At 35.1% G+C, this 15,244-nt stretch overlaps 1 protein-coding gene and 1 non-coding gene across 2 annotated transcripts in view; one reads left to right on the forward strand and one right to left on the reverse strand.

The window, feature by feature from the left end:
- The window catches only part of LOC145664941 (uncharacterized), a 134,700-nt gene that overhangs the window by 15,759 nt on the left and 103,697 nt on the right, over window positions 1–15,244 (forward strand). The window lies entirely within an intron of this gene.
- Window positions 3,256–3,327, reverse strand: TRNAP-AGG (transfer RNA proline (anticodon AGG)). The gene has a single exon. It is a non-coding gene; the product is annotated as a tRNA-Pro (tRNA).

The following is a 15,244-nucleotide window of genomic DNA, read 5'->3' on the forward strand; positions in this document are numbered from 1 at the left end:
TAGCATAATCAATAATACGTTCAAATACTTTCGTAAAAGTACATAAAATTGATATAAGTTTAAAATTATTAATTTTATATTTATTATTAGCTTTAGGTATCGGGAAGACCAACGAGGACTTTCATTTATCAGGGAAACCACATGTTTTAATGGAGAGGTTAAAGGAAATTCACACGGGATTTTTAAATATGTCAATACAGCCTTTGACTATATACGAGGGTAGTTCGTCAGATCCTACAGCTGTTCTGGACTTTAAGTTCTTCTTTTTATTACTATTTCAATTTTTTGTAAATGAATTTAATCAACACAGCGTTGCTGTGATTTAATTCCCCGTTACTTGATAAGATGTTTGCAATAGTCGCACTCAGGCTTGAAGTAGAGGACACAGATACGGAGAAGTATTGAGCAAATGTATTAACTATTTCGTCATTATGGTGTAGATCTCGTCCTTCAAACTTTAAATATGAGCTTCAAAAAGCGAGTACGGGTTCCGTTTGTCAAGCTTACTCCGCCAGTTGTTGAGGTCTGCTCATGTCAATATATATATATTTTTAATTTCCTTAAATATAATAAGTAAATAAATATTACCTAAAATTCCTAACGTTTCAACCAGAAAGATCTGGGGTAGAAGAACGCTGCTATCTGTAAGTTACATAGTCATTATGTCTAGGTTTCTAAGCTGTATTCGGTGCTTCTAAAGTACGATGTTGAGTTAACACTGAAAGCACCCGCCGGAAACTGAAACCGGAACCAGAGCAGTGTTTCTTTCAGAAACAATGTTTCGGTGGGGCACACTTAGTATTCCGGGAAGACACTGCTGATGCTATTCTATTTATTATTATATTATAGACGTATTATTTTGGTCTGCTCCGGGGGCAGTGCCCCCCAAGAAAACAGGTCTGGAAGAAACATGGAACCAGACACATCAAAGGTATTTGTTCTAATCATTGGGATAGCAGAGAGCACAATAATAACACTCATTGGTAGAGCGCTTACCTTTGGTGTGTGTGGTCCTTGCATCAATCCCAGCTCTCGCCAATGGGCTTTATGGTTGACAAACAATGTATGGATGGGATTTTCACGGGTTCTCCCATTCCCTCCTACTTTCTTCATTTCAGCATTATCATTCTTATCACCGTCTCCCTTAGCCTCAGAGTATAGTCGTTTTTCTGGGACGTTAAATTCAAAATAATAATAATAATAATAATAATAATAATAATAATAATAATAATAATAATAATAATAATAATAATAATAATAATAATTATTATTATTATTATTATTATTATTATTATTATTATTATTATTATTATTATTATTATTATTATTATATAATTAACAAACTTATTTCTGTGAGCCAATTCCCACTGGAATCAAAGACAATAAACAAACAAATTAAATGGCAAAGATAGTGGAAAGAACTTGGGTAGGGCCTACATGTAAAGGTACTATTGACACATTTGCCTGATAGAACAGAAAATAACCTGAAAAACTTTAGTCTGGCCAGCTACGGGATTCGAAGCCGAAACTTCAAATTTGGTAACCACTAGTCTATGTTTGTTCAACCATAGAAGCTATATCAAGGGTAAAAGGAAGAGTATTCCGTCAGTCAAATGAAGTAATGTATGAATAGCTTGTAATAGCTTCAAGCTATACGTAAGGGAATATAATACGTGACCGAGGTAAAAATGTTACTTCATTTCAATCACGTTCTGTTTTCTGAGGAAGGTGGAAATGAGAAGGAAAGGTTAAATGTGAGATATACGAGAAATAATGCCATATCAATAATGATAGTGATTTATCATCGATTGATCACGAAACGCTGTCATAATTGACGAGATAAATATCTTTAGCCATACAATTGTTATTATATGCTATTCCTTACATCCACAGTATATAATAATAATAATGCTGTTCTTCTTCTAAATTTCTCACTTCAACTTCTTATCAGATTAAATAAAGAAAGAGAGATGTTTCCTTGTCTTGTTCACATCTGAAAGAAAATCTTTGGTCAACTCACGAGCACGACGTTCTTCATTATAACAGGATTGATTTCAAGTAAGTTCATTGTAGTTCTGATGGCCCTGAATCTAAAATCCTGATTAAAATTTCTATTTCTTAACTATACTACGAAAGCTTCCATAGCTTGTATATAAAACACCACAGACTGCCGCCTTGATATGACTTTGGCTGATGAATTCGGTGATACTCGTTGTTTCCAGTTTTTGCATCTTGAAAACACGAGATTTTTTTTTTCTTAAAATAGAAGTCTTTTATTGGTAGCTATAGTGGAAAAGAAATATAGACCTCCTTGAAATATAGATCCCCGAAATTAATTCCACTTCTTTTCTCATTGTTATTTTTATTGATTGTAAATGATTTCACTGTTTCTTTTTCATTACTGTTATTCTTATTGATTGTTAATGATTCCAGTATTTCCTTTTCCATTGTTATTATTCTTGTTAATTGTTAATGATTCCACTGTTCCTTTTTCGTTACTGTTATTCTTATTGATTGCTAATGATTCCAGTATTTCCTTTTCCATTGTTATTATTCTTGTTAATTGTTAATGATTCCACTGTTCCTTTTTCGTTACTGTTATTCTTGTCGATTGTTAATGATTCCAGTATTTCCTTTTCCATTGTTATTATTCTTGTTAATTGTTAATGATTCCACTGTTCCTTTTTCGTTACTGTTATTCTTGTCGATTGTTAATGATTCCAGTATTTCCTTTTCCATTGTTATTATTCTTGTTAATTGTTAATGATTCCACTGTTCCTTTTTCGTTACTGTTATTCTTGTTGATTGTTAATGATTCCAGTATTTCCTTTTCCATTGTTATTATTCTTGTTAATTGTTAATGATTCCAGTGTTCGTTTTTCATTGTTATTATTCTTGTTGATTATTAGTGATTCAAGTATCCATTTCCCATTGTTATTATTCTTGTTAATTGTTAATGATTCTAGTAGTATTTTCCAATTCTTATTATTCTTGTTGATTGTTAATGATTGCAGTATTATTTTTCCATTGTTGTTATTCTTAAATTAAGGACACTGTACTTATCAATTTAAAAAAACGAAGAGCAACACCTTTATCCTCTTGAATTATGTAAGTTTGTACTATTGTTGGTAACATACAGACAAGTCGTTCGTAGAAATAGTACAAGACGTACTTTTTTTTTTGAACCACCACCTCCGCCATTCCTCTTCGAGCCGGAAATCGAAAAAGGCAGCCTTAGAAAAATTAAAAGATAGAGGGCTCGTCCGGGATTTGAACCCGGGACCTCTCGCACCCTAAGCGAGAATCATACCCCTAGACCAACGAGCCATGGAAATGAACGTCTAATATCTGTATATAACTTTTACTACCAAACTTCCTCTTTTTTTTTTCTCGTCCGAATATGTTCTGTTTTTTTTTTCTGAAAAGAAGACATCCCTTCCCCAGGGGAGGTTTTAGGATTTTAATCTTGGGTAGACCCACTTCCTCGCTTATGGATACACTTACAGATTTGATTGATTAATAACAGTAGGGAATTAGTTTTACAGTAGTGGTTGATACTATTTGTTTAATAATTATCTAGCTACCATTAATATAAATAGTGAAATATATAGTTAGTATTTGTTATTGTATGTTTAAGCGTTCAGGGGCCGCGGTGGCTCAGTGGTAGAGCGTTCATCTCTGGTGCTTAGGATTCCAGGTTCAAGCCCTACTCCCAACAAGTGAACTTTGTGGTGGACAAACACCGTGTGCTTGGGTTACCCGTTTCCTCTCATTTTCTTCATTTCATTCAACTCTCATCATCACCGTCTTCTTTAGCCTAACGGCAGAACCGTGGGATGTAAAATTCAAAAATTTCAATTTTTCTTTTAGCGTTCAAATATTTTTCACAAATTTTGGGCATTCCGTACCTACCCGGCCTACCCGCTAAAGCCGCCACTGCCCCTCCCCCGAATTTTTTCTATAGTTGAAAATTGAAAAAGAAGATTAGGTAAACGATTAGATCTGATGAAGATGTATCTGTGCTCAATATTTGATGGCCCTAAATGACTTCTTTCTATGTGAAAAGCTTATGATAGCCCGACGATTACTTTATGTATTAGTAAATATGTTTTTATTATGGGATTATTAAGAGTCCTAATTACCTCAAGGTGCGGAAAATGGGGATCAAGGTAGTTGACATTTTTTAAAAAAGATGTAATCTTATGGCAAGTCTGAGTATCATCTACATACAGTGTGGACCATTTGTCTTGATACGCCTTTGTAACTTTTAAACTAATCGACAAAAAATGCTGAAATTTTGTACCATGAAAATATCGGCACGAAGAACATTATTCGACATACTCTGTGACACCACAGGTTTAACAATGTTACCAACCCAACAGTTTTTTTTCAAATGGCACTACGTCAGGTTATTTCATATTTCAAATCTAAATATAAAACGAAAACATAATATCGCACTTGCCATGCAGTGTTGCAAACTAAGGACTCAATAGTATCACTAATATCGAAAAACAACGAAATTTTAGATGATTCTACAACAATAGACTAATAACTCAAGTGACACGGGGGGATGACGCACATCCATAGTACCTTTATGTCGAATACTACGACTAATCATATAACGTATGTCAGACAAGTAGAATCAAGATTACACGGAATTGAAAATCTGACTTTATTCCGAGAAGCGTTTAGATACACATCACATCGAATTAAGTGCATGGTTCCAATAAACATAAGGATTATAATGCTAATACACATTATAGAAAAATGTGTATTGTTATACCAGCTTTTCCCTCATATCTGTTCCGTTTATCAATACAAAAACTTGGTATACACATTTCCTGACCCCTATAATATTTTTAGAGATACATTTGGATTGTGTGCTTTTACCCGGGAGCACTCCAGAGGGGTCCAAAGTTGATGGAAGTGATTCCTGGATGGAATTTTCCCGACATTCTCCCAATTTTCCCTGTTCAAGTACATTATGAGCCCCAATACCTCTGGAAAGCTTGTTTCATGCTGAAGAGAATGAACTATAAACCATGACTTTCCAATGAATAATATTGATGCAATAGCTATTTCACTGCGAATCTACGATTTTCTTTATACTGACAGGGCTAATAGGCCCCAGGGACTTCCTCCGTTGTCCATGGCACCTAATCTTTTGTTCATGAACACATCTTTGGTATGTTTATCGAATAGACTAGGTTTGATTCGGATGTCCGGATGACAGGTTCGTGTCCGTTGCTTCTCAGTAGATATATAAACTCCTTATTTAAAACAAGTAGGCACATGCCACATTGTTTTCGGAAATTCCGCCACAGTAATTCCGAAAAATCCGGTTTGACGATAGAAGGGGGTATTTTACATTATTTTTTTTTCTCGTATATAAAAATGGCTTCCAGGAACTCACCCTCATCGTCAGGGGAAAAGGAGGGAACGTGAACCATTTGAAATGAATTTTTGAACACATTTAGCACTTGGGCCAACATGAAGTTTTACCTTTCAATTTAGCCGAAATGCGTATTCTAAGCGGGAAAGGGGTTTACATTTTTCGAAAAAGAATAACACCATCAACGTAATTTTGCCGTGCGAAGAACGGAATCAAAGTCTGAGATATGAGATGTGAAGTCATAGCTGAATCAAGTGCTTGGGATTTGAAGGTAAAGTCCACAGCTACCCGAAGGCTAGTACTCGTATACAAGATTAAAAAAAAAGAAAAAAAAAAGTTCCAACAGCATACAATAGTCGACATTACATTTTTAAAAATTGGTTTCGTGTAATATAAGACTCTCGTTAAGTGATGCCCATTAGGCCGTCTCTTTTATATCTGTTAGTTTATGGTTAAATTTAGTCAAACTGTAAAATAAAATAAAATAAACACTGACCGAAATTCTAAAGTTAACGAAATTGAAATAAATGTTCTATATTTATAAAGCTAATGAATATTGAGCGAATTCATATCCATCTTAATTTATATCAAGGCAAGCAAAAAACTAACTTTCCTTCCTTCTTCTGGGCTTTCTATAACCTAGTCAGCCTTTCACTTTAGTGCTTTTGCAGGTACGAAAAAAAAATATATATATATACAAAAGCAAGACCATGTATCCAGTTCTTTTCTTAATAATCAGATAAGCTTTTTTTATGTTGCCTTCGCCCACAGAAAGAAAAAAAAGTTCTTAAGAAGGAATTTTTTTGTTCGAAAGAATTTGAGACAGGAATTTGCGTTTCCTGCGTGTGATCAGTTAGTTCATGTGTAAGAAAAATACTAGTTTTCTTTTTGGATTAAGCCGATTATATCCCCCCCCCCCCCCATCATAATCGTACCAAAATATTATTCTTTAAAATTTTATTCGTTTACGATGGATGAACATTGTTACTAAAGTTAGAAACGATCAAAATATTAAGGACAATTTACATTATTTTGTGTTAATATTTCATATAATTATTTAATCCTTTACAGTGAATGACAGTAATTTGTATCCTCAGCAGTGGCACAAGTGTCCTAACAGTAACAAACACACTTCTTTAAACGTGATAACTGTGTTTACAAATACTATCTATAAATACCATGAATGTGATAAGACATGTGATAAATGTTGATAAATTCATTCAACTTTTCACAATGATTATATTACAAACCGCTTCAATTACGTGCATACATTTACTCATAAATGAAAGTTCCACATTATCCTCGTTACTGCCGTTACCAAAATTTATTTTTATTTTATTTAAATATATGTAGTGCAACATTTCTCGCTTTGCAGCAGAACGCATTTTTGCCGATCCCAAACGTTTCAGCATTCTTGCCAATTTGATGTCGAGAACATAATCCAAACAACCCCTGCGGGGCTTCTAACCCGTTCCTACTACTACTACTACTACTACTACTACAACATTAGCTGTGGATCTATATAGTACAAGGGCAAACGTACTACTACTACTACTACATTTGCTATGGATCTATATAGTACAAGGGCAAACTTATTTTAATGAAAGAAGTTTAATGAAAATTTTAAAACAATGATCGTTAAATCACTTTTTGAATATTATTTTAACGAAAGAAGTGTTATAAACATTTTTAAAAGTAGTAAAAAGAACTGTCCGTAGGCAGGATTCGAACCCTCGCCAAAAACATTTCCGTTACTAGCATGTTACGCTAGACCACTCGGCTACAAGTTTTATTATTATTTCCGTACAGATATTACAAGCTGAGAACACAACCACAGGAGCCAAACTTGATTAAGTACAAAAGGAGGCTGTAGCCTGTTTACTATATTACATCATAACACATATACTATACATCACAAAAGAAAATTGAATAATAATAATAATAATAATAATAATAATAATAATAATAAAAGGGAAAAAATTGTACTAAAGGAGGCGGAAGCCTGTTTACTGTATTACATAATAATACTTATACTAAACATTACAATAGAATATTCTACGATATTTAAAAAAAACTATTCCGAAAGAGAGGGATGTGCGTTATTGCAAAACCACTTCCAAAAACCGGCTAAAAAGTTGCCGGTCCCTGTCTGGGGTGTACAACTTTCGACGTGTACGTTTCAAAAATTCAAAATACGTGCGTGCATCTAACAAGGTTGTGAAGCGCTGAAAGTATAGGAGAGTGCTGGCAACAAGAAACAGCACCGCTCGATGTTTAGTGGGGGGATAAAAATGAAAATCTGGGAATAACATAAATTGCACCAGAGCCAACAACAATTCTCGTTTACTGTGTGCTATATGTAGATCATGTCTTGTGATATCGCATCTGTATCGACCAATCAGATCAGAGGATATGCTGAAACGTTTGAGATCCGCAAATATGCCGCAGCAGAACTGGGGTCTATAACAGAGCTGCCAACCTCAGAGAACAAAATTATCGGTTTTCGTCTTTAAAAAAAAAAATCGTAGCTATGAGAAAAAAATATTGTATATTCGTTATGCACATGATAATTGTAGAAACAATATATAATAAACTTATCTAATAATCTTCAATATTTCGAACTATAAGAACTGTTTCATTGTTCTCACCATTTTTAAAAATCCTTATTAGTCCTACTCTGAACAAAATATTACCACCCCCTCGTAAATATAATTGAATTTAAAGGGTCTGACTTCATCGAGGGAGTCGAGAAACTCGAGGGAGTCGAGAGACACGAGGGAGTCGAGGGAGTAAAAATATTTACTCGAGTGAGTTGATAGACTAAAAATGTTCATTCGAGGAAGACGAGGGAGTAAAAATATTCACTCGAGGGAGTCGAGGGAGTAAAAATATTCATTCGACGGAGTAAAATTATTCACTCGAGGGAGTCGAGGGAGTAAAAATATTCACTCGAGGGAGTAAAAATATTCATTCGAGGGAGTAAAAATATTCACTCGAGGGAGTAGAGGGAGTAAAAATATTCACTCAAGGGAGTCGAGGGAGTAAAAATGTTCACTCGAGGGAGTCGAGGGAGTAAAAATATTCACTCGAGGGAATAAAAATATTCACTCGAGGGAGTTGAGGCAGTAAAAATATTCACTACAGGGAGTAAAAATATTAACTCGATGGAGTCGAGGGAGTAAAAATATTCATTCGAGGGAGTAAAAATATTTACTGGAGGGAGTAAAAATATTCACTCGAGATAGTGAAAATATTCACTCGAGGGAGTCACGGGAGTAAAAATATTCACTTGAGGGAGTCGAGGGAGTAAAAATATTCACTTGAGGGAGTCGAGGCAGTAAAATATTCACTCGAGGGAGTAAAAATATTCACTCGAGGGAGTCGAGGGAGTAAACATATTCATTCGAGGGAGTAAAAATATTCACTCGAGGGAGTAGAGGGAGTAAAAATATTCACTCGAGGGAGTTGAGAGAGTAAAAATGTTCACTCGAGTGAGTCGAGGGAGTAAAAATATTCACTCGTGGGAGTCAAAGGAGTAAAAATATTCACTTGAGGGAGTCGAGGAAGTAAAAATATTAACTCGAGGGAGTCGCAGGAGTAAAAATATTCACTCGAGGGAGTAAAAATATTCACTCGAGGGAGTCCAGGGAGCAAAAATATTCACTCGAGGGAGTAAAAATATTAACTTGAGGGAGTGCAGGGAGTAAAAATATTAACGCGAAGGAGTAGAGGGAGTAAAAATATTCACTGGATTGAGTCGAGGGAGTAAAAATATTTACTCGAGGGAGTCGAGAGAGTAAAAACATTAGCTCGAGGCAGTCGAGGGAGTAAAAATGTTCACTCGAGGGAGTCGAGAGTAAAAATATTAACTCGAGGGAGTAAAAATATCAACTCGAGGGAGTTAAAATATTAACTCGAGGGAGTAAAAATATTCACTGGACGGAGTCGAGAGAGTAAAAATATTAACTCGAGGGAGTCGAGGGAGTATAAATATACATTAAAGATAAACTTCATTGTTATAAAATAAACTGTAATGCAGAGTTAGTATTCATCTTCACTCAACAGAATCATCTTGATTTATCAACATCTCTTTTTTTGTGCTACATATAACGACATTTATACATTGCTCCTATTATGGCTTACATATTTAACACATCTAAGTCGTGTCCATTACAAACTATACCGGTAATTGAATTAATTTATGTAGAAAAACTGTAATACACAAATCTTAGAAATTTTGATGAAATACGCTGACTTGGTAAAATTTCGGTTTCTTTGACTTCAAGCTTTTACTGTACACATACATCTTTTATAATTTCAAAGAAGTTTTTATACACTAAAAGGAAATAATCAGTAGACAGAAACAATAATGAGCATAAAAAAATCATGAACGTGAACTATACATAAAAATAATGGACATATCTTATGTACTGTATTCTGATTACAGTATACGCCATGTGATTTCCACACATTTTTACCCAATATTTCAACTAAAATTTCAAACAGCAAACATTAAACGCGTCTTCCAGTTTCCTGGATGTTTACTCGCACCGTGTCTGAAGTAAATGAGAGGTGTTTAGAAAGAAAAAAAATGCTACAATTGAATATTTCAAACTGGGTACACAATTTTGACCTGTTCGCCATACATGCATGTGTTTGATAGCAGTCACTTAACCAAAAAGATTTTATTGCTTCAGCGGACAAAGGGAAATAATTAAGCTAATATCATATCATTGTAACGAATGAGTAAACTGATAGATCACATGTGAGAAACTAAACTCCCTCGGCTCCCTCGAGTAAATATTTTTACTCCCTCCACTCCCTCGAGTGAATATTTTTACTCCTCCCTCGACTCCCCCGAGTTAATATTTTTACTCCCTCGAGTGAATATTTTTACTCCCTCGACTCGCTCGAGTGAACATTTTTACTCCCTCGACTCCCTCGAGTGAATATTTTTATTCCCTCGAGTAAATATTTTTACTCCCTTGACTGCCTCGAGTGAATATTTTTACTCCCTCGACTCCATCGACTGAACATTTTTATTCCCTCGACTCCCTCGAGTGAATATTTTTACGCCCTCGACTTCTTCGAGTAAATATTTTTACTCCCTCGAGTGAATATTTTTACTCCCTTGACTCCCTCGAGTGAACATTTTTACTCCCTCGACTCCCTCGAGTGAATATTTTTACTTCCCCTACTCCCTCGAGTAAATATTTTTACTTCCTAGACTTCCTCGAGTGAATATTTTTACTCCCTCGAGTAAATATTTTTACTCCCTCGAGTGATTCTTTTTACTCCCTCGACTCCCCCGAGTTAATATTTTTACTCCTTCGAGTGATTATTTTTACTCCCTCGACTCCCTCGAGTGAATATTTTTACTCCCTCGACTGAATATTTTTACTCCCTCGAGTGATTATTTTTACTCCCTGGACTCCCTCGAGTAAATATTTTTGCTCCCTCGAGTGATTATTATTATTCCCTCGACTCCCTGAGTGATTATTTTTACTCCCTCGAGTGAATATTTTTACTCCCTCGAGTGATTATTATTACTCCCTCGAGTGATTATTTTTACTTCCTCGACTCCCTCGAGTGAACATTTTTACTCCCTCGACTTCCTCGAGTGATTATTATTACTTCCTCGACTCCCTCGAGTGATTATTTTTACTCCCTCGACTCCCTCGAGTGAACATTTTTACTCCCTGGACTCCTTCGAGTGAATATTTTTACTCCCTCGACTCCCTCGAGTGAATATTTTTACTCCCTCGAGTGAATATTTTTACTCCCTCGAGTGATTATTTTTACTCCCTTGAGTGAAGATTTTTACTCCCTCGAGTGAATTTTTTTAGTCCCTCGGCTCCTTCTAATAATTATTTTTACTCCCTCGACTCCCTCGAGTCCCTCGACTCCCTCGAAGAAGTCAGACCCAATTTAAAGAATGGATGCTGAGTTGCCGTTTGCCAACTCTCAAATAGTTACTGATTTATTTTGACGTGAAAGACTGTTGAAAACTTCAGTGTGTGTTTTATACAGGGTTGCCACACTCGAGACTCGCGATGATGCCAAACACGGGTCTGAATTATGCTAGATTTTTTGTAAATTGTGCCAGATTTTCAAATTATCTTTTCTAACTAATGTTAAAGACCCACCCCTATTTATCTTCATTATTTTAATGAAGTGTATTAACTGTATTCATGTACAACTAAGATGATGCTGTCATGAATGATGGTAAATGGCACGTTATAGGGGAGGATGGTCGAATTTATATTTTATGAATGGATAACATTTTAAGAAATATATACACAACATGCTGCTTCCGACATAGCCCTGAAGCACTTCTTTTAGTGTATTACTAGCTGTCCCCTGACGTTCATATCCCTTCCCTCCCAAGTTGTAAATTGAAAGGGACAGAAACATCCCAGATAACCACACATTCAGGTTTCAGTTGACAGTAATAAAGCTATGGGTAAGTAAATATGTTTTGCAGAGTCACGTTTGCTATTTTTGAACGTTTGCGTTTGCTGTGAATTCAACAAAAAATTAGAATTGCAGAAATACTAACAGGTTTCATTGCTCCAACCATCGCTTCACCTAAAAGGAATAATTCCCGAGAGTCCTTGAACCATCTAAATTTTCGCTCTTTTTCTGTTCACTAGAGAGGAGAATGAAATTATGCTAGATTTGGCCAGGATGCTAAAGTCAAGATGCTAGATGCTAAATGCATGTGGATTGTGCTAGATCTAGCACCAAGATGCTAGATATGGCTTCACTGGTTTTATAATTATTTAATGCACGATTTATTTGCAAACTCAAAAACGATATTTAAAAAAAAGTGTGCGTTCTAAAATTACCGTATATATTGAACTATTAGCGATAGGACATTGTCATATATAGCATATATAATATTGTCATATATACAGCATTAAGGCCTAAATTATCCTATGGTTGTCAAGGCCTTACCTATAACGTATCGCATTGTGTCAACACAACGAAAAAAAAATAGTGATTTTGTTTGCAATAATCGACGTAACAATTATAATTGGTCATTGCATTTCCATCCGAAAATTTCGCGAAAATAATTCTTAATATTGTCCTTCGGTTGTGTTCTCGATGAAGGTATGTCCAATTCTCATTCCATATCAAATTACATGTCATCGTATCACCTACACTCCAAGCAGAAGAAGACATTCGTTGTAAAACCTTATCAATAAATCTTTCTGGTATTCAAATATAAAATTAATACTCGTGGGGCCTTATGCAGAGTCGTTCTGACGCGTGATTAGTGCCATACTAAAGAGTTGAACAAACGTTTCCTGTAGTAGTCAGACCTTTAGTATGGCGCTAATCGTACGTTAAAACGACTCTGCATAAGGCGAGTGATGTTTAAAATAGTGGACCCATGGTTCACAAACGACTCCTTATGCGAATAAATCCGTTTATGAACAAGTTCTATGTGGATTTTTTTTCATCTGCTTACGAACAATATTTCGGTACATGGACACACACACACACACACACACACACACCTTTTTCCACAATTTCACTCGCCCGGTATTGCGTTTGCCTTAAATATATCAGTGAGAGTGCTGTGTTCAAAAACTACTTTTTCTTCTTCTTTGCACTTTTTGTGGTTTTAGTTCTTGTTCTGTTTTGCTTAAATTAATGTTATTTGTCTTGAAAAAGGATAATGGTGTAGAAATATTGTACAGATCTGTACATATTCATTGCACATATACGTACTTCTTTTTCAGTGATTTTTTTTTTTTTTTTTTTTTTTTGTATCAATCATTTTCGAGGTATGCACTTGTATTCCTCCGTACAGATTCACTTTAGTGAGGTTTCAGTGTGCGTACACGATAAGAAATATTGTCCAAAAGATACTAACCAACTTATGCTAAGTGGCCACCAATGCTATCTAACCGAGTTAGGGCAGGAGCACAGCAGGGGGCCCAAAGAGTATTAAGGGTGTGCGTCCGTATAGAGCAGGCGCGTCAGCGAAGGCGAGTATACACATAAACGACGGTAGAGTGAAACACTGTATATGACACAAAATTACTTACCTTACGTGTTAAATTATGCATTTGCACGTTACTAAAAACTTTATAGGTAATATTCCGATATGTTTTCATTGATTGCATATTCGTGTTCCAAAGTAACAATACAATGCTAACGTAAATTTCACAATTATGTGGATTCCTTAATTTTCGGACACTTATATAGTTATGCGTCATGAATTAGCACATTGACTTCGGCCACTTCACTCCACCTCGTATACTGTGGTTACTAGTTACCTTATGGTATAACTGGTTCGACTTTTATTAACATATTTTTACGTAAATACGCATCTCACAGGTAAGAACGCAACATATGGCACAAAAGGTAGGTTTTCCTACGAGATATGTCGTGCCATTTTTCTTCAGATAAATCCTAAGATATTTCTTAAGACGTATAGCGTAAAGCAGGCCTTAGTGGCCTAAGGGCAGGGGCGGGTCCAGGGGGACGATCGGGGCAATCGCCCTCCCAGAAGAGGAAACTTTCTTATTTTATATATAAATAAAACCCATCCCAGAGTTAGGAGCTCTTAAAAGTAGCTCTAGTAGCAATATTACAACCCACCGCCCCCCAGAAGTCGGTCCTGGATCCACCTAAGGCCCTACTGTATTACTTTTTATGGTAGATATAGTAACATATATATATATATATATATTTTTTTTTTTAGAAAGACCATAAACAGGATTTATGATATCAAAAGAAAGCATTTATAGCAAACTGAATGAAAGTGCTTCGAAACGGATGGTAGTGGCCTATAAAGTGAGAGACCAACAAAGTAATAGAACATATGCGTATGTTCCAGAGTCATTTCCGGTCTGAAATCAACCTTAAGTCACAACTTTACATTACGTAATATATCCACTTTACACTGTCGAATACAATGAAATCATTTTCTTCAGAATTTGTCCTTTAGTGGGAAGGTTAAAATAACAGCCTCCTTCAAAGCAAATATTTTTAGAATATGCTTCTCGCTTTTACCTAATCCACCGCTAAAATCCTCTCGCTGATAACAGTGCCGCAAAAGTTCATTCTATGACGTAGGCTACAGTTTGCTCACATGAATATGACGTGAATTTTAAATTGGATAAAAATTAAAACGTATATACTACGATATATCAATTTCTGAAGGTAAATTTAAGTTTGTGCTTAAGTAACTGTTCAAGAGTATTTGTGGAGATTTAAGCTTGGTAATGTGTCTTCTAACTCTTAATGTGTCAATATGCACTTACTTGCATGCTTTTTTTTTTTATTTTGTAGCTGAAATCTTAAATACGCAATGCTTTATAACCTGCAGGGCATGTCCACGGAATCAGGGACAAAAATTCATGAAAGAAATATAGTTATAATTTTTAGTCAAATTGTTCTTTTGATAAAAATATAGTTGTATGTAGCTGGCATCATTAATTGTTTTTCAGAGAATAACTATTTTCTTATTTTTTCCGTAGGTTACCTTTAATCTACTAAGTTTTAATGTTGATTATGCTATACAAGCTTTATTTATTATTACATAGGTCTTATTTTTTTCTGTAGGTATCCCAAGTAAAATTTCGTATAACTGATGAAACCTTTTCTTAAAGTAAAGTTCAATGTCCAATTTAATTAAACTGTGCTTATTTCAAGTTATAAATTTATGTGTCTTATACTTAATAATAAAAGATCGTTGACAAATGTAACGTGAGTTACCCGACTCTGTGCATATTCCACTAAATAAGTAGTCATAAAATGTAAATAAAAATTTAATATTTTTGCCATAATTAAATTATGTGTGTCCCTATCTTACATAGCTAGTAATTTCATGCACAT

Source organism: Thermobia domestica, chromosome 1, assembly GCF_964235325.1.
Source record: "Thermobia domestica chromosome 1, izTheDome1.hap1.1, whole genome shotgun sequence".
In the NCBI taxonomy this organism is placed as follows: Eukaryota; Metazoa; Arthropoda; class Insecta; order Zygentoma; family Lepismatidae; genus Thermobia; species Thermobia domestica.